Source organism: Bos indicus, chromosome X (genome assembly GCF_029378745.1).
Source record: "Bos indicus isolate NIAB-ARS_2022 breed Sahiwal x Tharparkar chromosome X, NIAB-ARS_B.indTharparkar_mat_pri_1.0, whole genome shotgun sequence".
Taxonomy (NCBI): Eukaryota; Metazoa; Chordata; class Mammalia; order Artiodactyla; family Bovidae; genus Bos; species Bos indicus.
The window spans coordinates 225,962-249,645 of record NC_091789.1 but is presented as its reverse complement, the minus strand read 5'-3'; the positions used below and the strand labels follow the sequence as shown (position 1 = coordinate 249,645).

Genomic DNA, 23,684 nt, shown 5'->3' with positions numbered 1-23,684 from the left:
CACCTACATGGTGTCCTTGGGTCCCCTTGGAGATGACCCCTTTCCTAACAGAATGTAAAGTCCTGTTGTCCTTTCACATAGCACTCGCAGTCAGCGACAGAGGCCGTCCCCACGCCAGGGCTTCAGATCCCATTCTCAGAAGCTTTATCTCTCCTGCCAGTTGGGGGACTGTGGCTGGCTTTCCCCATGAGACCTATTCTGTATTAAACAGGAAGCACAAACGCCACTGCCCAGCACAGAGAAAATTCTTTGAATGCTTCTCGTTACAATAGTGGCCACCACAGAAGAGTAATCTTCAGTTTATGAAGATTGTTTTCGGAGTTCAAGAGTGTGGCGATCTGTGAGGTTTTCATCCTGACTTTGTCTTTCCACCCTTTGCATATCATCCTGGGATGGTAGGGGCATGTACTTCTGTTGTTTCCCAATCTCACCACCAAGGGGCGCTCGAGATGAAACAGTTCTAATATATACTGCTGAGGCGTAGCGGTAGGACCACCCACTCTGGAAGGTACCATTGGGAGAGTGCGTGTGAGAACAAAGAGGGTGCCCTGACGCCGCGTCGGACATCGACCACAGTTCCCAGCGGAGGCACTCATGGCGCCACTGGGTCCAACCGCATTCGATCCACTCCGTCTTCCCGCCGCATTTGAATTCGAGTGGAGACCGATATTAAGCTGCAAACTTCTTTGTCTCTTTTCCAACTCCACCCCTTCGTTTATACATGGTCTCAACCAACTTGGGGATGGCTATAGAGCGAGAGATTGGCTGCCACTTTGAGGATACGCGACCGGGAGATTGCTGGAATTAGCTCTTCCAGGGTGCGAGTACAGGGGGAAGTCCGGCTACTCCCGCCCTCCTTCGTCTCCTGTTCAGTTCCCATTGGCTGCCTGTCTTAGACAGGCACTGAGGTCGCGGAGCTAGAACTCTGGGCGAGGCGTGTGTATACCAGTGCGCCTGCTTTCGCTTTCGCGGCTTTTCAGAGAGTGCAATTTTTCTCCGAGTTTTACCGCTTTTCCCGAAGGGGTTGAATAGCTTCCTTGGTTAGTAGCGAGGTTTGGCACACTCAGTGGCTGTGCAGGGTGACGCTGTTTCAGTCTTACTAAGCTCTCACTCAATCTGGATCATATGGCAACGCGCAGTAAGTCACACAGATGCATGCAATTCATGACCAGGGAGAGGTCTCTGGGCTTGTTTCATGCCTCTCGCTGGAGAGTACCTGTGTCAGGGAGCTTGGGGTTGTTATGGCTACATATGACATCACAGATGCTGTTTTTGGTTCATTTGATCTCTGAGTCATTGGCTAGGATCGTGGGTGATGGGATATTTGATCTGAATGGATTTTTCGAGTAGTCCAAAGCCTCTAGGATGTGTGTGCCTGTATGCCGGGATGTGCATATTTGGAGCTTTCGCGCATTTGAGGCCCTGGGTGTGAGATCTCTGTGTTAGATGTCCGTGCCCCAGAATGTGAGATCTCTGAGCTTTTGATTCTGGGTCCCAAGTTGTGACGTCTCTGAGCTGCTTTCAGTAGGGGTTTGTCTTAAGGTATAAACTATCAGCTGCTTGGGGTCTGTGTACAGGGTGCAGGTTTTCCATTTGTCTGGGAACTTTATCTTCAGGTTGTATAATGTTCTTGAGTTACTCAAAGTTCTGTCTTTCTGTTTAGGGGTTTCTGTATTAGGTTAGTAAGTGTCCGGAGTGGTTCAGAAGTCAGTCTCCATGATGTGAAGTATCTGTGCAATTCTCATTTGTTTCTGTCTTGAAGACCTTGGGCTGTTTGGAGGCTCTCAGTGGGTTTGGTCTCCGTCGTTTTTGAGGGTCTGAGACTCAAGATGTGAGCTCTCTGTGCAGATACTCAGTGACCTGTTTTTGGTGTCTCTGGGTATCTACCTGAGCTGTTTGGAGTCATTGTGTTAGAAGTAAAGCCTCTTGCGTTCTTGGCTGTGAGGCCTCTGTCCAGGAACTGAGGATTTGGAAGCTGGCAGATATGATTCCGAAGCCTGGAGCCTGACATGCCAATGTGTGTTGTTGAGCGTGTCACTCGTCCCCTGGAATCTCATTATGTATGATAATCAATACAGTGGGGCCAGTGTCCATCTTAGAGGGTACCTGTGCATGTTAGCACTGTGTGTAAAGGGCCTGGTTCCCGACTGTCCTTCAGCAAATGTTTTCTTAGCACCTGCCATATACCAGAGCCCTAATTCAAGGAGTTTGTGACAGGACAAAGTGGACCAAGTCTCTCATTTCATAGACCTCATTGTCAGTAAGTAAATCAAGTGTGGCAGGCACTATGAAGAACAGTAATGCTAGATCAAGGTAAAGGATGTGTGAAGGTATGATGTTATTATTTTATTCAAGATAATGAGGGAAAGTCTCCCTGAAAGATGGCAATTAAGCAGAGATCTGGAGGAAGTGAGGGAGCAGGCTGTGGGCTTACCTAAGGAAAGAGGATTCCAGGCAGAAGGAACAATAAATACAACAGTCCTGGCAGGGAAATCTACTTGACATGCTTCTGAATGTCAAGGAGTCCTGTGATGCTCTGGGTTTGGCATGTTTTGTTTGGTTTAGCACTCATTGAAAGGGTCTTGTGCTGCTATCTCTGTTTATCCCACAATTTGTGGTCATCTGCATTTCACAGATGAAGGACTCAAGGCTCCAATATGTGCCCTGCACCTTCTTTCCTAGCTATAGCTGAAATTGGGAGTGAAACCTTCTGGTCCATGATGAGAGACAGAGAGCTTGAGTATACCAGCTGTTGGCATCCATGCTGAATGTCAGTAACCAGCAGATATCAGTTATAATGTGGGAATCATGCCTCATAATATTGCTACTCTTGGTGGAGGGCAGGAGTTAAGAAGGAGAAAGCAACTGGGGCAAAGGAGGGAGGCAGGAAGGGGAAGCTGGAGGACAATGAGAAAATAAAAACCAATGGCTTCATCACATTGCTTGGATTTGCCCCATTTTACCTTTAGTAACTGACTGTGTTAGAATATAGTCACATTTTCTCTTTCCCTACCCATTTTTTCCCTCCCTTTCTCTTTTGTTCCAGGGATACCAACTGGGCCTGGATATTTCTGTAAATTTTTCAACTACAAGCTTGGTTTTTCAATAGATTATCTGTTTCTTTTTGGCTGAACTTAGTTCCTTTTGCCAAAATTGCCAGATGTCGTTATGTAGAATTATTCACAGAATCCTTTTAATTTCTGTGGGGTCTGAAATCTACTTTACTCCTGATATTGGTAAGTGTTGTCTTTAGTTATCTTGCTTTCTTTGTTGTAGAAGAAGTTTAAGTAGAAGTTTATGAATTTGTATTGAGCTTTTGTAAGAGCCAGCTTTGAGTTTTGTTGATCATCTCTATTTTTTTTTTTTCTCATATCTGTTCTGATGGCTATTTCCCTTACTTTGCTGGCAGTCTTACTACTAAAGGGGTTTAATCAAGTCCCTGAGAGTTTCCTAAGCATAATGAAAAGTGACAGATTCTAGGGCACTATTGTAGCTGCACTGAGATTCACGGAGAGCAAATCATGAAATCTGCATTTTTTTTTTTTTTTTAGAATTCCTCAGTTATGATTGACATGGACAACTTGTCTAGGCACTACCAGAGCAGAGGAATGGTCTTATTTTGCCTCCTCCCAGGCTCTGTCTCCACTGGGAGCTGTGTAGGTGACAGGGGTTTGCTGCCTTCTCTGATGCACAAACCCACGACCTCCAGTCTAGGAGACTCACTGACATGCTGTCTGCTGTTCTGAGGAGGCTTTGAGAGCATGGATTCTACAAAACATCTGGATTCCAGTCTTGCCAAGCCTCTACCTGAAAGATTTCCGAAGAAATCAGATTTCTATTTACTGTGCATTTCCATGATGCAAGATCAATTTTTGTTATGTGGTAGCTCTTATTCGACATATTTTGCCATAGCCATTGGATCTTACCCTTGACTGTAAATGCAGAACACACTGAGTTTTCCACAATGCCTCCAGACCGGTGGCTCCCTTACTGCTGGGTGACACTGAGCAAGTTACGTAGTGTCTCTGTGCCTCAGTTCCTCCATTAGCCACATAGAAGCTCTAGCTTGGAGTAAATTTAACTACTTCATGGGGCACTGTAGAACACTGACCATGTTAAGACATGGGAAATTGTCAGAACAGTATGTGCCATATGGTGCATTCCCTGTCCATTCTAGCTGTTGTCATTACTGTAGTTAATATTATTGCTGTTCCACATTTCCCTGGATAGTGTTCCAGGGACACAGTGTCAATACCACCTTTGACTCACTGCATGGACCTTGCGGTATCACTTCAGCCCTTCAGGGCCTCAAGAACGGAGTGTATGAGGCATGGGGGAAGGATTTTTTTTTTTTTTAGCATAATGAGTAGTCGCCTCTTCTTATGGGGATATTGTGAAGCCTAAATGCAACACTGAGGTTTCATCATGTGCTCGTATGGAGAAGTTTAGTGCATATTTTCTATGAAAGTACAAGTCCAATAACCCCTTCATATGATCTGTATAATAACAGGAAATAAGTAGTCACTGGACCGTTATAGAACATGAATATATAGTTTTATAAAGCTTATAGAGGGAAATTTAAAGGCTGAGATCCCTCATCACATAGTTTTTTGTTTTTTGTGTTTTTTTTTTTTTTTTTGGCATTCTTTTTATCAAGTCTATTTCTCCTGTATCAAATTCTGAAAATCTGAATCTATTGAAGATAAGAAAATGTTAATAGTCAGACTTTCATAGTAATGTTTTATTTCTTGTCAAGTTTTCACATTGCCCGTTTTAGTGTGTTTTTTCATTTCTTCTGCTAATATTCATGATTTTTAATCCAAGGGTGATGGTATGGATATTTTCTGAGGTAAATCATGAGGAGATTGTTATCCATGTTTTTGGATGGAGAATCTGAGGATGGGGCACAGGTGAGAGACACCAGAGTTAGGGTGGGAGGGGAAAAGTGTGGGGGCAGGAACAGGGGGGTGTGAGTACAAGCAGAACGGAAGTGAAGAGAGGCAAGAAGATAAGCTCACCCTTCTGATCTGTGGTTAGCTCTCCATATGTATACGTATAATAAAGTCTTTGAGTACTCATCACAACACTATGAATTAAGCATTTTTGATGCTATCATCCATTTTGGTAGCTGAGGATGCAGAAACACGTAGCAGTTAACAGGTGAATGAATTTGCTCAAAGTCACCTCCCTGGCAAGAGCTGAGTCAGATTGGTGCCCAGGCCAGAGAGGAACAGAGATGTGTTGTATCTGACCCCCAGTCTGGAATACATTGCAGTGTCTAGTATACTCTGGATCAAAAGGCAAATCAACATGTCTGTCTGCAGGAAACTTTACTGAGTATGGATCTGTGTATTGTTTGAACACAGTGTCTCCTAAGTGCATGAAAGACCATGGGGTGTCATGTCAACATGCACACATCACAGAGAACAGTTCCTGCTCCAAATAACAGATACAGTATCATGAAGACATTAACTCCCCTATCTCATACTTTTTAAAAATGAAGAGAACAGAACCTGGAAGGCAACAGACCACATATTAAGTTTTCTTTTTTTAAATTTTTTCTCTCAAGTGTGACATTCTAGATAATTTCCAAATCACCATTTTTTAGCTTTTGAAAAAATATTTTTCATTGATTGATTATTTACAGTATTGGTTTGATTTCTGTCACACATCAACCTGAATTAACCATAGTTGTAGATGTACATATGCCCCCTCCCTCTTGAATCCCTCCCACTTCCCGCTCATTCCCACCCCTCTAGGTTATTTCATAGCCCAAATTTGAGTTCCCTGAATCATACAAAAAATTCCAGTTGGTTATCTATTTACATACGTTGATGGATATGCATCCATGCTGCTCTCTCCGTTTCCTCACCCACTCCCTCTTCTCCCCTACCCTTGGGCATAAGTCTGTTCTCTATGTCTGCGTCTCCGTTGCTGCTCTGTGAACAGGTTTATCAGTCCCATCCTTCTAGATTCCATATATGTGCATTAATACATGGGATTTGTTTTTCTTGTTCTAACTTACTTCACTCTATATAATAGGCTCTGGGTTCATCCATCTCCTTAGAACTGACTCAGATACATTCCTTTTTCTCAATGGCTGAGTGGCAGTCCACTGTATATACGCACCACAGCTTATTTATCCATTCCTCTGTCAATGGACATCTAGCTTGCTTCCGTGTCTTGGCTACTGTAAATAGTGCTGCATTGAACACTGGGGTACATGCGTCTTTTCGGCTTTGGTTTTTGAAGGGTATATGCCTAATAGTGGGATTGCTGGGTCATATAATGGTTTTTAGGACTATGGAATGAGGTTCATGACATTGTCCAGGAGACAGGGATCAAGACCATACCCATGGAAAAGAAATGCAAAAAAGCAAAATGGCTGTCTGGGGAGGCCTTACATATAGCTGTGAAAAGAAGAGAAGTGAAAAGCAAAGGAAAAAAGGAAAGATATAAGCATCTGAATGCAGAGTTCCAAAGAATAGCAAGAAGAGATAAGAAAGCCTTCCTCAGCGATCGATGCAAAGAAATAGAGGAAAACAACAGAATAGGAAAGACTAGAGATTACTTCAAGAAAATTAGAGATACCAAGGGAACATTTCATACAAAGATGGGCTCGATAAAGGACAGAAATGGTATGGACCTAACAGAAGCTGAAGATATTAAGAAGAGGTGGCTAGAATACACAGAACTGTACAAAAAAGATCTTCACCACCCAGATAATCACGATGGTGTGATCACTCATCTAGAGCCAGACATTCTGGAATGTGAAGTCAAGTGGGCCTTAGAAAGCAACACTACAAACAAAGCTAGTGGAGGTGATGGAATTCCAGTTGAGCTATTTCAAATCCTGAAAGATGATGCTGTGAAAGTGCTGCACTCAATATGCCAGCAAATTTGGAAAACTCAATAGTGGCCACAGGACTGGAAAAGTCAGTTTTCATTCCAATCCCAAAGAAAGGCGATGCCAAAGAATGCTCAAACTACCGCACTATTGCACTCATCTCACATGCTAGTAAAGTAATGCTCAAAATCCTCCAAGCCAGGCTTCAGCAATACGTGAACCATGAACTTCCTGATGTTCAAGCTGGTTTTAGAAAAGGCAGAGGAACCAGAGATCAAATTATCAACATCTGCTGGATCATGGAAAAAGCAAGAGAGTTCCAGAAAAATATCTATTTCTCCTTTATTGACTATGCCAAAGCCTTTGACTGTGTGGATCATAATAAACTGTGGAAAATTCTGAAAGAGATGGGAATACCAGACCACCTGATCTGCCTTTTGAGAAATCTGTATGCAGGTCAGGAAACAACAGTTAGAACTGGACATGGAACAACAGACTGGTTCCAAATAGGAAAAGAAGTATGTCAAGGCTGTATATTGTCACCCTGCTTATTTAACTTATACGCAGAATACATCATGAGAAACTCTGGGCTGGAAGAAGCACAAGCTGGAATCAAGACTGCCGGGAGAAATATCAATAACCTCAGATATGCAAATGACACTACCCGTATGGTAGAAAGTGAAGAGGAACTCAAAAGCCTCTTGATGAAAGTGAAAGTGGAGAGAGAAAAGTTGGCTTAAAGGTCAATATTCAGAAAACGAAGATCATGGCATCTGATCCCAACACTTCATGGGAAATAGATGGGGAAACAGTGTCAGACTTTATTTTTTGGGGCTCCAAAATCACTGCAGATGGTGATTTCAGCCATGAAATTAAAAGACGCTTACTCCTTGGAAGGAAAGTTATGACCAACCTGGATAGCATATTGAAAAGCAGAGACATTACTTTGCCAACAAAGGTCCATCTAGTCAAAGCTATGGTTTTCCTGTGGTCATGTATGGATGTGAGAGTTGGACTGTGAAGAAGGCTGAGCGCCGAAGAATTGTTGCTTTTGAACTGTGGTGTTGGAGAAGACTCTTGAGAGTCCCTTGGCCTGCAAGGAGATCCAACCAGTCCATTCTGAAGGAGATCAGCCCTGGGATTTCTTTGGAGGGAATGATGCTGAAGCTGAAACTCCAGTACTTTGACCACCTCATGCGAAGAGCTGACTCATTGGAAAAGACTCTGATGCTGGGAGGGATTGGGGGCAGGAGCAGAAGGGGACGACAGGATGAGATGGCTGGATGGCATCACTGGCTCAATGAACGTGAGTCTGAGTGAACTCCGGGAATTGGTGATAGACAGGGAGGCCTGGCGTGCTGCGATTCATAGGGTCGCGACTGAACTGAACTGAACTGATGACGGTTTTATTCCTAGTTTTTTTTTATTTTTTTAAGGAATTACCATACTGTCTTCCATAGTGGCTATATCAATTTACATTCCAGCAGCGTAGGAGGGTTCCCTTTTACCCACTCCCTCTCCAGCACTTGTTTCTTGTGTATTGTTTGATGATGACCATTCTGTCTGGTGTGAGGTGATATCACATTTTAATTTTGATTTGCATTTTTGTAATAATGAGCTTCCCTGCTGCCTCAGACTGTATAAAGTCTTCCTACAGTGCAGGAGACCCAGGTTCAATCCCTGGGTCAGGAAGATCCCCTGGAGAAGGAAATGGCAACCCACTCCAGTATGCTTGCTGGAAAATTCCATGGACAGAGGAACCTGACAGGCTACCGTCCATGGGTTTGCAAAAAGTTGGACACGACTGACCAACTAACACTCTAAATAATGAGTGATCGCAAACATCTCTTCATGTGTTTATTAGCCATCTCTATGTCTTCTTTGGAGAAATATCTGTTTAGAACTTTTGCCCACTTTTGGACTGGGTTGTTTGTTTCTCTGGTATTGACTTATATGAGCTGTTTGTATGTTTTGGAAATTAATACTTTGTCAGTTGTTTTATTTGCTATTATTTCCTCCCATTCTGAGGGTGGTCTTTTCACCTTGTTTTTAGTTTCCTTTGCTATGCAAAAACTTTTAAATTTAAATAGCACCCACTTATTTAGTTTTGTTTTTATTTCCTTTATTCTAGGAGGTTTGTCATAAAGGATCTTGCTATGATTTATGTCATACAGTGTTCTGCCTGTGTTTTCTTCCAAGAGTTTTATAGTTTCTGGTCTTACATTTAGGTCTTTAGTCCGTTTTGAATTTATCTTTGTGTATGGTGTTAGGAAGTGTTCTAATTTCATTCTTTTGCACTTAGTTGTCCAGTTCTTCCAGCACCACTTATTGAAAGTGCTGTCTTGTTCCCATTGTATATTCTTGCCTCCTTAGTCAAAGTTAAGGTGCCCATAAGTGTGTGGGTTTTTATCTGGGCTTTCCATATTGTACCATTGGCCTATACTTCTGTTTTTGTGCCTGTAACATACTATCTTAATAACTGTATCTTTGTAGTATAATCTGAAATCAGGTAAGTTTATTCCTCCAGCTCCATTCTTCTTTCCCAAGATTACTTTGTCTATTCAGTGTCTTTTGTGTTTCCATATGAACTGTGGTATTTTTTTGTTCTAGTTCTGTGGAAAATGCCATTAGTAATTTGATAGGGATCACATTGAATTTGTAGATTGCGTTTGGTAGTATAGTCATTTTCACAATATTGATTCTTTCTACCCAGGAACCTGGAATATCTCTCTGTTTATGTCATCTTTGATTTTTTTAATCAAATTATAATTTTCTGTGTACAGTTCTTTTGTCTCCCTAGGTAAGTTTATTCCTAGATGTTTTATTCTTTTTGTTACAGTGGTCAATGGAATTGATTCCTTAATTTCTCTTTCTGATTTTTCATTGTTAGTATATAGGAATGCAAATGATTTCTGTGTATTGATTTTTTTATCCTGCAACTTTGCTAAATTCACTGATTAACTCTAGTAATTTTCTGATAGCATCCTGGTTTTCTATGTACAACATCACATCATCTGCAAACAGTGAGTGCTATACTACTTCTCTTCTGATCTGGATTCCTTTTATTTCTTTTTCTTCTATGAGTGTTGTAGCTAGGACTTCCAAAACTAGACTGAATAACAGTAGTGAAAGTGGACACCCTTGTCTTGTTCCTGATCTTAGGGGGCATGCTTTCAGTTTTTCACCATTGAAAATAATATTTGTTGTGGGCTTAATATATGTGGCCTTTACTATGTTGAGGTAGGTTCCTTCTATGCCCATTCTTGAAGAGTTTTAATCAGTGCCAATGGCCCCTCAGACTGAGGGGTCCACAGGTAATGATTTTAGAGCCCCACACCACTTGATTTACGCTGGGTGACTCTGCAAACCCTCCAACCCCTCTTATGGATAAAAACACATACAAGAGCACAGCAGAAATTGTGAGCTTGTCTTTGTCTCCTGAGGTAATTGCAGATCTGTGGACTCACTACCCAGAGTTGTCACTGGCCATCTTTTGCTCATTCTTGTCCTGGACAGGGGCTCGCAGAGATGCGTGGACCAGTCTCCCCTAGTCTGTGGACGTTTCCTGCCTCCTCTACTTGTTTTTAGACATCTCATCTTCTTTCACCTTCATCTCCGTGTCAGCAGGGGCCTGGGCCCATGCACATGCACGCAAACATAGGTGACACAAGTAACAACTGTACACATGCATGTGCAAGACACAGGGACACAAACAGGGAAGAAGTGTGTCAGTACCCAAAGAACCAGTAGTTCATATGAAATACAGTGCTTTCATATTTCTTATAGGAAAATCTCCATTCTGATCTTCATATGTGAAATATACAGAATTCCAACTTCCATGAAAGAGTGTTCAAGCCTAGATTTTGATATAAGAAATACAAAGAATTCCATGTTTCATGAAAAAACAGTGGTGCACATATTTTCATTTGTAAAATAAAGATAACTCCAATACCATATTGGTTCTCCATATCTGAAGAAAACTAAAGCCATGATTTTCATCTATGAAATATAGAGATTTCCATATTTAATGTAAGGAAGTCACCACCCAGATTTTCATATATGAAGTTTAGAAATACCATATTTCATGTAGGAAACTCAACATACAGATTTTCATAAAGTGAAATACAAAAAGTTCAATATTTCATGATATAAATTCAGCAGTGACATTTTCATATGCAAAATATAGAGAATTCCATTTTTAACTGAGTCAAATTTCACCCTGATTTTCACATGTTAAATATAGAGAATTCTATATTTTAGGTAGTAATATTGGTGCACAGATTTTTATATTGAAAATATACACAATTCCAGATTGCACGTGGGTAAATTAGCACCCAGTTTTTCATGTGTGACATACATCATGTTCAGTACTTCCTACAGAAAACTTTGAGCAAAGATTTTCATATATGATATACAGAATATTTCATATTTTATGGTAAATGGGTGGCCAGGTTTCAAATGTGATATATAGAGAATTCCACATTTCATGTTGGAAAATTGGCAGCCATATTTTCATATATGAAATATAAAGCTCAGTGTTTTATTGTATGAATATCTGGGATGAGATTTCCTTATATGAAACATGAAAAATTTCTTATGTATGAAAATCTATTCACTGATTAATATATGTGAAAAGTAGAGATGTCATATTTCATGTAGGTCAAGTTTTCCCCAGTGTTATATAATATGAAATATAGACAGTTACATATTTATGTAATGAAATATTAATTGAGATTTTCACATATAAAAATACAGTATCCCATGTATCAGTATAGTAGAAAAACCTTTCCTCCAATTATCATCTGTAAAATATACAGAAGTGCATATTTCATTTAGGAAAACTAATGTGATGTCCACATGCAAAACACAAAATTCCCCATTTACATTTGAAAATCTATGTCTATAAAACCCATGCTAATATTTTAATATGTGAAGTTTAAGGCATTTATTATTTAGTGTAGGAAAATGAATGTCTATATTTTCAAATGCTAAACAGAGAATTCCATATACCATGTAGGAAAATGTGCAACCAATATTTATAAATGCAATAGGAAAAATTCAACATGTTATTTGTGAAATATAGAGAAATACATATATTGTAGAACACACAGTACCCATATTTTCATATCTGAAATATAAATTTGTCTATATTTAAATCAAGGAAATCTGTGCTCAGATCTCTTATATGAAATGTTAAGACATCATGTAAGACAACCTCTATCTAGATTTTCATTTGTGAAATGTACACATTTTGTATTTGTGGAATGCATATTTGCTTCTGGAATGTCATATTTGAACTTTAGAGAATTGCATATCTCTTGTCAGAAAATTTAATTGAGAAATTCATTTATGAAAGTAGAGTTCCATAATTCAGCAGGAAAATGTATGCTCAAATTTTCCTATGTGAATAATTCAGGATTCTCTATTCATGCAGGAAAATATGTGCACATATATCCATATGTGAAACATGCAATATTCCATATATCATGACCAAACATATACAGCTAAATTTTCAAACATGAAACACGGATTTCATACTTCATGTAGAAAAATCTGCACCCATATTTTCATGTGTGAAATATAGACAATTACATAGTTCCTGTAGGAAAGTCATCATTCATGCTTTCCTATATGAAATATAGAGAATTCCATATTTTAAGCTGGAAAATCTGCACTAATACTTTAATACAAGAAATGTACAGAATTTCATATTTCATGTAGAAAATCTAGACCTAGATTTTCAAATGTGAAATATAAAGAATGCCATCTTTCATAAAGTTAACCTGTCCTCATATTTTGATAAGGGAAATACAGAGAATTCCATATTTCATGTGGGAAAGTCTAGACCAAGATATTCCTATGTGACATGTAGCAAATTGCACATATTATGGAGCAAAATCAGGGTTCACATGCATATAGGAAATAGAAGGATTATGTATTTCATAGAAGCATATCTAAGGTAAGATTTCCATATTTGAAACATAGAAAATTCCATCAGATCAGATCAGATCAGTCTCTCAGTCATGTCCGACTCTTTGCGACCCCATGAATCACAGCACGCCAGGCCTCCCTGTCCATCACCAACTCCCAGAGTTCACCCAGACTCACGTCCATCGAGTCAGTGATGCCATCCAGCCATCTCATCCTCTATCGTCCCCTTCTCCTCTTGCCCCCAATCCCTCCCAGCATCAGAGTCTTTTCCAATGAGTCAAGTCTTCACATGAGGTGGCCAAAGTATTGGAGTTTCAGCTTTATCATCATTTCTTCCAAAGAAATCCCAGGGCTGATCTCCTTCAGAATGGACTGGTTGGATCTCCTTGCAGTCCAAGGGACTCTTAAGAGTCATATTTCATATAAAAAAATCTGAACTCAAATTTTCGTACCTAAGATATACACTGTTCATATGTCATGTAAGAAAACCTGTACCCTGGTTTTCATATGAGAAATGAGCAAAAATCCATATTTCATCTCAAAAATTCCTCATCTTGTTTTTACTTGGGAAATATAGAGAGTTCCATATATTTTCTAAAATATCTGGATTTAGATTTCCACATAGGAAACATGAAAAATTTCATATGCAATGCCTGAATATCTGTACACTGATTTCTATATGTGAAATATAGAGATTTCATAGTTCATGTAGTAAAATCTGTTCCCAGATATCTATATGTGAAATTAGAATTACATATTCTATGTCAAAAAATCATAATTAAGGTTTTCTTATATGAAATATGCAGAATCCCATATAGCAATATAGCAGAAAATCTACACTTATCATCTGTAAGATATATATGATTTCATACTTCATTTAGGATAAACTGCACTCAGATTTCCACATGTGAATTGTACAGAATTACATATTTTCACAGTTGAAAATCTAGGCCCACAAAACTCATGCTAATATTTTAATATGAGATCTATAGAGAATTTAACATTTAATGTAGATTAATGAATGTCTATATTTTCGAAAGTTAAACACAGAGAATTCCATATATCATGTGCAGAGTTGTAATTACATTGATTGTAATAAGTGTAAAATAAAACATTCAATATTTAAGCAGGAAAACCTTTTTCCAGATTTTCATATAGCATATTGCATGTTTCATGTAGGAAAACCTGTGTCTAGATTTTCAAATCGGAAATATAAAGAGTTACATATTTAATTTAGAAACATCAGCACCCATATTTTAATATGTGAAATATAGAGTATCTCAAAACAAGGAAATCTGTGTCCATATTTCTTTATGTGAAATATAAAAGATGCCAACTTTCATGTAGGAAAATCTGTACCTAGATGATCATTTATGAAATATACAAATTTTCTACTTCAGTAATGAAAATTTGCCTTAGTGTTTCATATTTGACTTATGGAGAATTATATACTTTATGTCCAAAAATCTTAACTGAGATTTTCATTTAAAAAATGCATAATACTCATACTTTATTCAGGAAAATATATGCTCAAATTTTCCTATATGAAATATACAGCATTCCATATTTATGTAGGAAAAAGAGTACAGAGATATCCAGATGTGAAACATACAATAGTCCATCTATCATGACCAAAAATATACAGCTAGATTTCCAAACATAAATACAGATTTCAAATTTAATGTAGAAAAATATACACCCATAACTCATATGTGAGAGAGAAAATTGCACATTTCATGCAGGAAAATCATCATTCAGGTTTATATATGCAAAAGCAGGGCATTAAAAACCAGTGCTCTGGAACAACCCATAGGAATAGGGTGGGAAGGGAGGTGAGTGGGGCTTAAGGATGTGTGGGCACTCGTATACCTATGGCTCGTTAATGTTGATATATGGCAATAACCATCTCAATATTGTTCAGTAATTATCCTCCAGTTAAAACAAATAAATTACTTTGAATTAGAAAAAAGAAAAAAATAAATAAGTAGAAGGAACTCTACTCAGTGCTCTGTGGTGACCTAAATGGGAAGGCAATCCAAAAATGAAGGGATCTATGTATGCCTATAATAGAGTCACTTTGATGTACAACAGAAACTAATATAAGATGGTAAAGCAACTCTATTCCAATAAAAATTGTTTTTAAAATATTACAATTCAACTATACCTCCAGCAGTGAATGAATACACAGTTCCCCCATTTGCAATATATATGTCCTAGGGGACATTATGCTTTTTAAGTATAATATTTCAGTTAGAGGAAGATAAAAACTGTATCATCACATGATATTGTTAGTTAATTTACCTGAGTTATATAAACAAAGTAGAATGTGATTATCTGGGGCTAGTGGAAATAGACCATGATGGTCTAAGTTACCAACTTTCTGTCAAATGTTGAATAATCTCACCAAGGAAGATACCATAATAGGGGCAAGAGGGGCATGGAGCTGCCATCCTTAGCTAAAGATCATAGAGGTTAGAAGACCAAGTCCACCAATAGTCAGCCTCTCAGCAGTGTAGTAAAATACATATTTCAGCCTTCACCCAGGGCCCTCCAGGTGCTCTGGCCTTGGTCTTGGTAGCAAGGTATGGAGCCTGGGGACAGGCTAAAGGCCGAGTCTTGCAGAGGTCCAGAGACCTTTCTAAAGCCACTTACTGGCCTGGTCCAGGGTTCAGAGCAATAGGCAACCTACCTCTGCCATCCCCACCTACATGACCTAATGCTTGTGGCAATCGGATTGGGTCAGAGTCTACAGGACCCAGTTCCCGCCCTCCCCACCCCCCCAGTTAGGGTAGACTGAGAAGATTGAGGGCAGCTGTGGGGTCGGCACCTGGCTCCCTCATTTAAGGAGGCTGGGCAGGGTATGGGGACCTTGGTAAGAGGAGGGCCCAGAGACTGAGAGCTGCCTCTTCAGCTGTGACTGGCCACGGGTGGGAGGACCAAGGCAGGGTGCTGGATGAATGCTCTCAGGCAGGATAGTCAGATTGCCCAGGAACCCCCTCCTAACCAGGACCTTGGAATGTGAAAGTCAAGCTTGGAATCTTACCTTTCAGCATACAGAATAATATTTGTATTGCTAGAGGTTTACAGGAACACAGTTATCTCACCATGACTTTTCTTCAAGAACAAAATATCTGACAGCAAGAAGATTGTCACAGATAGTCACATCCCTCCAACAAGTTTTGTTTAAGTGGACATTCTTGAAAGCTTTTGGGAAGTTCAGGATTTTTTATTTTATTTTTAAACTTTACAATATTGTATTAGTTTTGCCAAATATCAAAATTAATCCACCACAGGTATACCTGTGTTCCCCATCCTGAACCCTCCTCCCTCCTCCTTCCCCATACCCTCAGGCATAAGCCACGCATCTACTTGCATGACCCTGCAGAAAATGCTCTCTTCTTTAAACTCCAATGTTCTGATATAACCCATGGGTACAACAGTTCAGTTCAGTTCAGTTTCTCAGTCATGTCTGACTCTCTGCGACCCCATGCACTGAAGCACCCCAGGCCTCCCTTTCCATCACCAGCTCCTGGAGTTTACCCAAATTCATGTCCTTTGAGTCAGTGATGCCATCCAACCATCTCATCTTCTGTCATCCCCTTCTCCTCCAGCTTTCAATCTTTCCCAGCGTCAGGGTCTTTTCCAATGAGCCAGCTCTTCTCATCAGGTGGCCAAAGTATTGGTGTTTCAGCTTCAACATCAGTCCTTCCAATGAACACTCAGGACTGATCTCCTTTAGGATGGACTGGTTGGATCTCCTTGCAGTCCAAGGGACCCTCAAGAGTCTCCTCCAACACCACAGTTCAAAAGTATCAATTCTTCAGTGCTCAGCTTTCTTTATAGTCAAACTCACATCCATACATGATTACTAGAAAAAACCATAGCCTTGACTAGACAGACCTTTTTTGGCAAAACAATGTCTCTGCTCTTTAATATGCTGTCTAGGTTGGTCATAGCTTTCCTTCCAAGGAGTAAGCGTCTTAATTTCCTGGCTGAAGTCACCATCTACAGTGATTTTGGAGCCCCCACCCCCCCCCCAAAAAAAAAAAAAAAACTCTGCCACTGTTTCCACTGTTTCCCCATCTATTTGCCATGAAGTGAAGGGACCAGATGCCATGATCTTAGAATGTTGAGCATTAAGCCAACTTTTTCCTCTCCTCTTTCACTTTCATTAAGAGGCTCTTTAGTTCTTCTGCACATTCTGCCATACAGGTGGTGTCATCTGCATATCTGAGGTGATTGATATTTCTCCTGGCAATCTTGATTCCAGCTTGTGTTTCTTCCAGTCCAGCGTTTCTCATGATGTACTCTGCATATAAGTTAAATAGGCAGGGTGACAATATACAGCCTTGATGTACTCCTTTTCCTATTTGGAACCAGTCTGTTGTTCCACATCCAGTTCTAACTGTTGCTTCCTGACTTGCATACAGATTTGTCAGGAAGCAGGTCAAGTGGTCCGGGATTCCCATCTCTTTCAGAATTTGCCACAGTTTGTTGTGTTCCACAGGTCAAAGGCTTTGACATAGTCAATAAAGCAGAAATAGATGTTTTTCTGGGACCCTCTTGGTTTTTCGATGGTCCAGTGGATGTTGCCAATTTGTTATCTGTCTCCTCTGCCTTTTCTAAAACCAGCTTCAACATCTGGAATTTCACAGTTCACGGATTGTTGAAGTCTGACTTGGATATTTCTGAGCACTGCTTTACTAGTGTGTGAGTTGAGTGCAATTGTATGGTAGTTTGAGCATTCTTTGACATTGCCTTTCTTTGGGATTGGAAGGAAAACTGACCTTTTCCAGTCCTGTGGCCACTGCTGAGTTTTCCAAATTTGCTGGCATATTCAGTGAACTGCTTTCACAGCATCATCTTTTAGGATTTGAAATAGCTCCACTGGAATTCCATCACCTCCACTAGCTTTATTCATGGTGATGCTTCCTAAGGCCCACTTGACTTCACATTCCAGGATGTTTGGCTCTAGGTAAGTGATCACACCATCGTGAAGATTTGGGTTGTGAAGATCGTTTTTGTACAGTTCTTCTGTGTATTCTTGCCACCTCTTCTTAATATCTTCTGCTTCTGTTAGGTCTATACCATTTCTTTCCTTTATTGAGCCCATCTTTGCATGAAATATTCCATTGGTATCTCTAATTTTCTTGAATAGATCTCTAGTCTTTCCCATTCTATTGTTTTCCTCTATTTCTTTGCACTGATCACTGAGGAAGGCTTTCTTATCTCTCCTTGATATTCTTTGGAAGTCTGCATTTAAATGGGTATATCTTTCCTTTTGTCCTTTGCTTTTTTCTTCTCTTCTTTTCATAGCTATTTATAAGCCCTCCTCAGACAGCCATTTTGATTTTTGCATTTAATTTTCTTGGGGATGATTTTGATCTGTCTCTCCTGGACAATGTCACGAACCCCCATCTATAGTTCTTCAGGCACTCTGTCTATCAGATGTAATCCCTTGAATCTGTTTGTCACTTTCACTGTTTAATCATAAGGGATTTTATTTAGGTCATTCCCATATAGTCTAGTGGTTTTCCCTACTTTCTTCAATTTAAGTCTCAATTTGGCAATAAGGAGTTCATGATCTGAGCCACAGTCAACTCCTGATCTTGTTTTTACTGACTCTATAGCGCGTCTCCATCTTGGCTGCAAAGAACATAACCAATCTGATTTTGGTGTTGACAATCTGGTGATGTCCATGTGTAGAGTCTTCTCTTATGTTGTTGGAAGAGGGTGTTTGCTATGACCAGTGCATTCTCTTGCAAAAACTATATTAGCCTTTGCCCTGCTTCATTCTCTACTCCAAGGCCAAATTTGCCTGTTACTCCAGGTGTTTCTTGACTGTCTACTTTTGCATTCCAGGCCCCTATAATGAAAAGGGGAACTTTCTTGGGTGTTAGTTCTGAAAGGTCTTGTAGGTCTTCATAGAATCGTTCAATTTAAGCTTCTTCAGCATTACTGGTTGGGGCATAGACTTGAATTCCTGTGATATTGAATGGTTTGCCTTGAAAATGAACAGAGGTCCTTCTGACATTTTTGAGATTGCATCCAAGTTCTGTATTTTGGAATCTTTTCTTGACTATAATGGCTACTCCATTTCTTCTAAGGGATTCTTGCCTACAGTAGTAGATATCATGGTCATCTGAGTTAAATTCACCCATTCCAATCCATTTTAGTTCTCTGATTCCTAAAATATTGATGTTCACCTTGCCATCTCCTATTTGACCATTTCCAAATTTGCTTTGATTCATGGACCTAACATTCCAGGTTGCTAGGCAATATTGCTCTTTACAGCACTAGACCTTACTTCCCTCACCAGTCATATCCAAAACTGGGTATTGTTTTGCTTTGGCTTCGACTCTTCATTCTTTCTGGAGTTTTTTTCTCCACTGATATCTCCAGTAGTATTTCGGGCACTTATCAACCTGGGGAGTTCATCTTTCAGTGTCCTAGCTTTTTGCCTTTTCATACCGTTCATAGTGTTCTCAGGGAAGAATACTGAAGTGATTTGCCCATGGGTACATGGGTATTTGTTCATAGTAGCATCTTATCTCTCAACTGTTAATAGTAGCATCTTATCTCTCAATTCTGTGGAGGTTAACAGACCATCTGAGCATATTCCTCATCCACAGCCACATTCAGTCATAAAATTATGTGTTTATCCTTCTCTCTAGAAACAGATTATAAAACAGTGATGGTTACCCCAATTATTATGTAAATTTAGGACAAAATAACTCTGATGAATGTTTTAATCGGGTCTTTTTGAGGACTGCTTCTTATTTTGAAAATTTTGTAATAAACTGTGCTTGCTAGGATCATTTAAGTCTCCTTGTCATTTCCGAATCTTTGCAACCCCATGGGCTGCAGCATGCTAGGCTTCCCTGTAATTCTTCATCTCCTGGAGCTTGCTCAAATTCATGTCCACTGAGTCAGTGATGTCATTCAACCATCTCATCCTCTATCATCCCTTTCTTCTCCTGCCTTCCATCTTTCCCAGCATCAGTGTCATTTATAAGCAGTCGGTTCTTTGCATCAGTTGGCGAAAGTATTGGAACTTCAGCCTCAGCATCAGTCCTCCCAATGACTTTCAGAAATGATTTCCTTTAAAATGATTGGTTTTTATCACCTTTATGTTCAAGAAACTCTCAAAAGTCTTCTGCAACACCACAGTTCAAAAGCATCAATTCTTTGGCACTCAGCATTCCTTATGGTCCAACTCTCACATCCATACATGACTGCTGCAAAAACCGTAGTTTTGACTGTATGGAAATGGGTCTGCTTTATAATATGCTGTTTAGGTGTGCCATAGGATTTCTTTGAAACAACAAAACTATTTTAATTTCATGGCTGCAGTCACCTTCTGCAGTGATTTTGGAGCACAAGAAAATAAAGTCTGTCACTGTTTCCTTTGCATCCACATCTATTGGCAGGAAGTGATGTGACCAAATGCTGTGATCTTAGTGTTTTTAATGTTAAGTTTTAAGTCAGCTTTTTTCAGTCTCCTTTTTCACTTTCAAACAGAGTTAATTCCTCTTTGCTTTCTGCCATTAGATTGTTGTTATCTGCATATCTGAGGTTATTGGTATTTCTTCCTGCAGTCCTGATTCTAGCTTGTGTGTCATCCAGTCCTGCATTTCCCATGATGTAATCTGCATGTAAGTTAATTAAGCAAGGTGACAATATTCAGGCTTGACGTACTCCTTTCCCAATTTGAACCAGTGCGTTGTTCCATGGTTGGTTCTAACTGTTGCTTCTTAACCTGCATACAGATGTCTCAGGAGTCAGGTAATGTGGTCTGGTATTTCCATCTCTTTAAGAATTTGCCACTGTTTGTTGCGACCCACACAGTCAAAGGCTTTAGCGTAGTCAACACTTTGCTAGGAAACATATTTATAATATCTCTTTTCTCTTTGCAGTCTTTTAGTAGTTTGCTTATCATGTGCATCACATTATGGTTTAATACTTATTCAATAATACAAATGTTTCCCATCCATTCTGTCTTTGTGGAGAGGATTTCTGGATTGGTAAGAAATTTTGAATTTTGTTTTCATCTGTATTACTCTTAAAGAACCCATTTTTTCTTAAGCAGCTGCTTTTTGGGTTCAGGCAAGCTAGTTAGTGGGGTGAACTTTGGGATACAGGTGAATATTTAGCAGGACCAAGTTGAGAGAAGAAAATGAATGTTAAGATAAATTGCATCCTCTCAAAATTTGTATGCTGAAGACATAACTCTCTGTTCATTATATTTAGTCAAAATGTGAGTAGATTGTCTTTTCTTCTGACCCTATTTGGAAATAGGGCCTCTAAATAGGTAATTGGGTTAATACGACTGATTCTTTATAAGAAAAGGAGATCAGTCACAGAAAACACAGAGACATTACTGTGTGAAGACAAAGCCAGAAAATTCTGGACTGACACAATCCAGAACAGAACAAATTTCCTGACCCTTTGATTATTGATTTGATCCCCAGAAGCTTGAAAAAACATTTTTAAAGTTATCTGGTATGTTTCTCATTGTTCTGGCAAACCTAGAAAACCAATACACCCACTTCCTCTTGAAAAGAGGCTTTCAGTTTCAAATGAGGCCTCCTTTTCTTATCTAGGTTCTCATGGAAAGGAAACTGGAATCTCTAACACATAAACTGACGACCCTCACAGATACTTAACACTCCCTGAGAGTTTTCACAGTTTCTTTAGAGATTCAACTGGCCTAGAAATTGTTCCTGTTTCATGGGTAAAGTTGGCCTAGGAAGTACTAGAATGAGCATCGTTTACAGTAAGTGGTAGGAGAAAATAAGTCTATCATGAAGGCAGCCCCACCTTGAAAAATAGATACAGTCCTCTCCTTTCATCTGTTAGAGGCAAAGGGAAGTGACCAAAGCAGTCTACCTATTGCTTTAGTAATGTCATGGAGTCGTGATGTCATGGCAACCATGCCTCCCTAAATCTCCCCTAACCAAGACACTAGGCTCTGGTAGCCATGGGGAAGCCTAGAGAATCACAAGCCCTCCCAAACCATTGAAACCATGTGGGCTTTTCCCCTAGAGTTTGCCAGGTGTGTTAGTGTTACCTTCTCCATGGCAGAATTTGTGGTCTATGTGCTCCACACTTATCAGCAGTCCTCCGGTTTCCTGAGAACCCCAAGAGACCACCATTCCTACTTGCAAAGTACATATCTTAAAAGAAAAAAAAAAGGAATGCAATCCAGTACAAATTGAAGGGCTCCAACCCATGGAGATATAGAGGCTTCTCAATCCCAACAAGGGCTGTATGAGCAGCAAAACAACAGTTCCAGGCAACCTCAGCATTAACACCTACAGCCATGCCAGAGCTATGTCACAAGTTCTGTACTTAAAGACTGCAGACTTTATGTCCTCTACAGACTGGAGAAATTATGCCAACAAGATCTCTCCACTTCCATCTTAGCCAAGCCTAGAAGACAGAGTCTGTAGTGAAGCACATCAGGACAAATGCATGATCAACTGAGAATATTTGTATGTAAGAGTACCAGATACAGCGTATTGTAGAGAAGATGTGCACCAAGAGTGAAATCATGTAAAAGTCTTTTGTGCCACTTTCAGAGAGAAACTGTTCATCTTCCAGATGATGCAGTCGATAGGATTCAAATCACTATTAATATTCAAATCAGCCACAAGGCAATGCAAGGTCCCTCTATGGAACTTCATAAAGAACTTCCCATGCAAGCCTGTATGAAGCCTCTAATTTCCATTCCTCAAATGATTTCATTCAATCAGCAGACAGTTTGAAATATGGAGAATGGGCAGGCACTAGTGGAAGATGATGAAGACTGCAAGAACAGAGCATCTTTCCAGGGGAGTGAACACAGAATGCTACAGGTTGGTAATAAGATGAAGGAAAGATTGACTGGAGAATGAAGGGGAGATTTCAGAGCTAAGATCTGGCTTTTTGGGGTGGTGGGAGCTGCTCCAGACCTGCCTGCAAGCCTTGGGGACATATTTCAAAATGTAATAAACTATGTGGTCTCTGGCCTCAATGAGCTTTGACAATCTTAATGCCTCAGCATACTAGACTATACCAACTGCAGTGCAATGGCTTAGAAATTCAGGAGCTATTGTTTGGGGGAAGGGGAGCAGTGACTTAACAGAGACTTGCTCAGTCACACTTGTTCTAACAGTGTGAATAGTTAATAGAGCTGGGTTCGGGATTCACCTATATATAGACTGTTCTCTTAAGCATATTTCATTTTTGAGATCATAACAAGATAACCACGTATCTGGGATTTCATTTTCTTTCTCGTTGCCTACTTCTCTACTCATACTACCAGAAGATAGCACTAACTTGGAAGTTACATGTTTGTATTAGGACTTTCCTCTCACTTTTCCAACTGTACCAATTGTGCTAAATGACTTCCTACCACTAAAGATGGCCCAGTTTATCGTAATTCCTCCTGCCATACAAGAATCTCTCAAAAAAAGAAAAGGCAGATAGAATGCAAAAGCACAGACAAGCCAAGTTTCTGAGGACTGTTTGAATAAAGAAAGGCCATGGGAAAGCAGGCCATGAGTTGGCTGGCTGACATAGTAGTGTTGTTATAGAATCTGTGGCATCAGAGATAAGTGGCACTCAAAGATGCAGAACAGCCATGTTTATTCAGCACCAGTGTGGGCTCAGTGGAGTCCCTCCAAAAACTGAGTGTCCCGTCTTTGTTCTGGGTATCTTTTATACACCGTAAATTTCCCGCTCAAACAGCTCAGATCCCTCCCTTCTCCAGGTAGCCCTAGTTCCTGAGGAGAGGAGGTAACGAGCAAGCAAGAGATCAGATGCGGAAGTGGTGATTAATGAGCAGCAGCTGTTAACACAAGATAAAGGAAGGGAAAGCAAAAGGTTGTTACTTTAATCGGGGGCTTTGATCTGGCTTCTATCT

General features: G+C 39.9%; 1 long non-coding RNA gene across 2 annotated transcripts; it reads left to right on the top strand.

Moving 5' to 3' along the window:
• Positions 1-780: 780 nt before the first annotated feature.
• On the top strand, positions 781-22,796 carry LOC139181719 (uncharacterized). 2 transcript variants are annotated; one of them, XR_011565480.1, is made up of 3 exons: positions 781-1,138; positions 3,047-3,236; positions 3,552-22,796. It is a non-coding gene; the product is annotated as an uncharacterized lncRNA (long non-coding RNA). The 2 variants fall into 2 exon arrangements; XR_011565479.1 differs by having other exon boundaries at positions 781-3,236.
• The last annotated feature ends 888 nt before the right edge of the window (positions 22,797-23,684 follow it).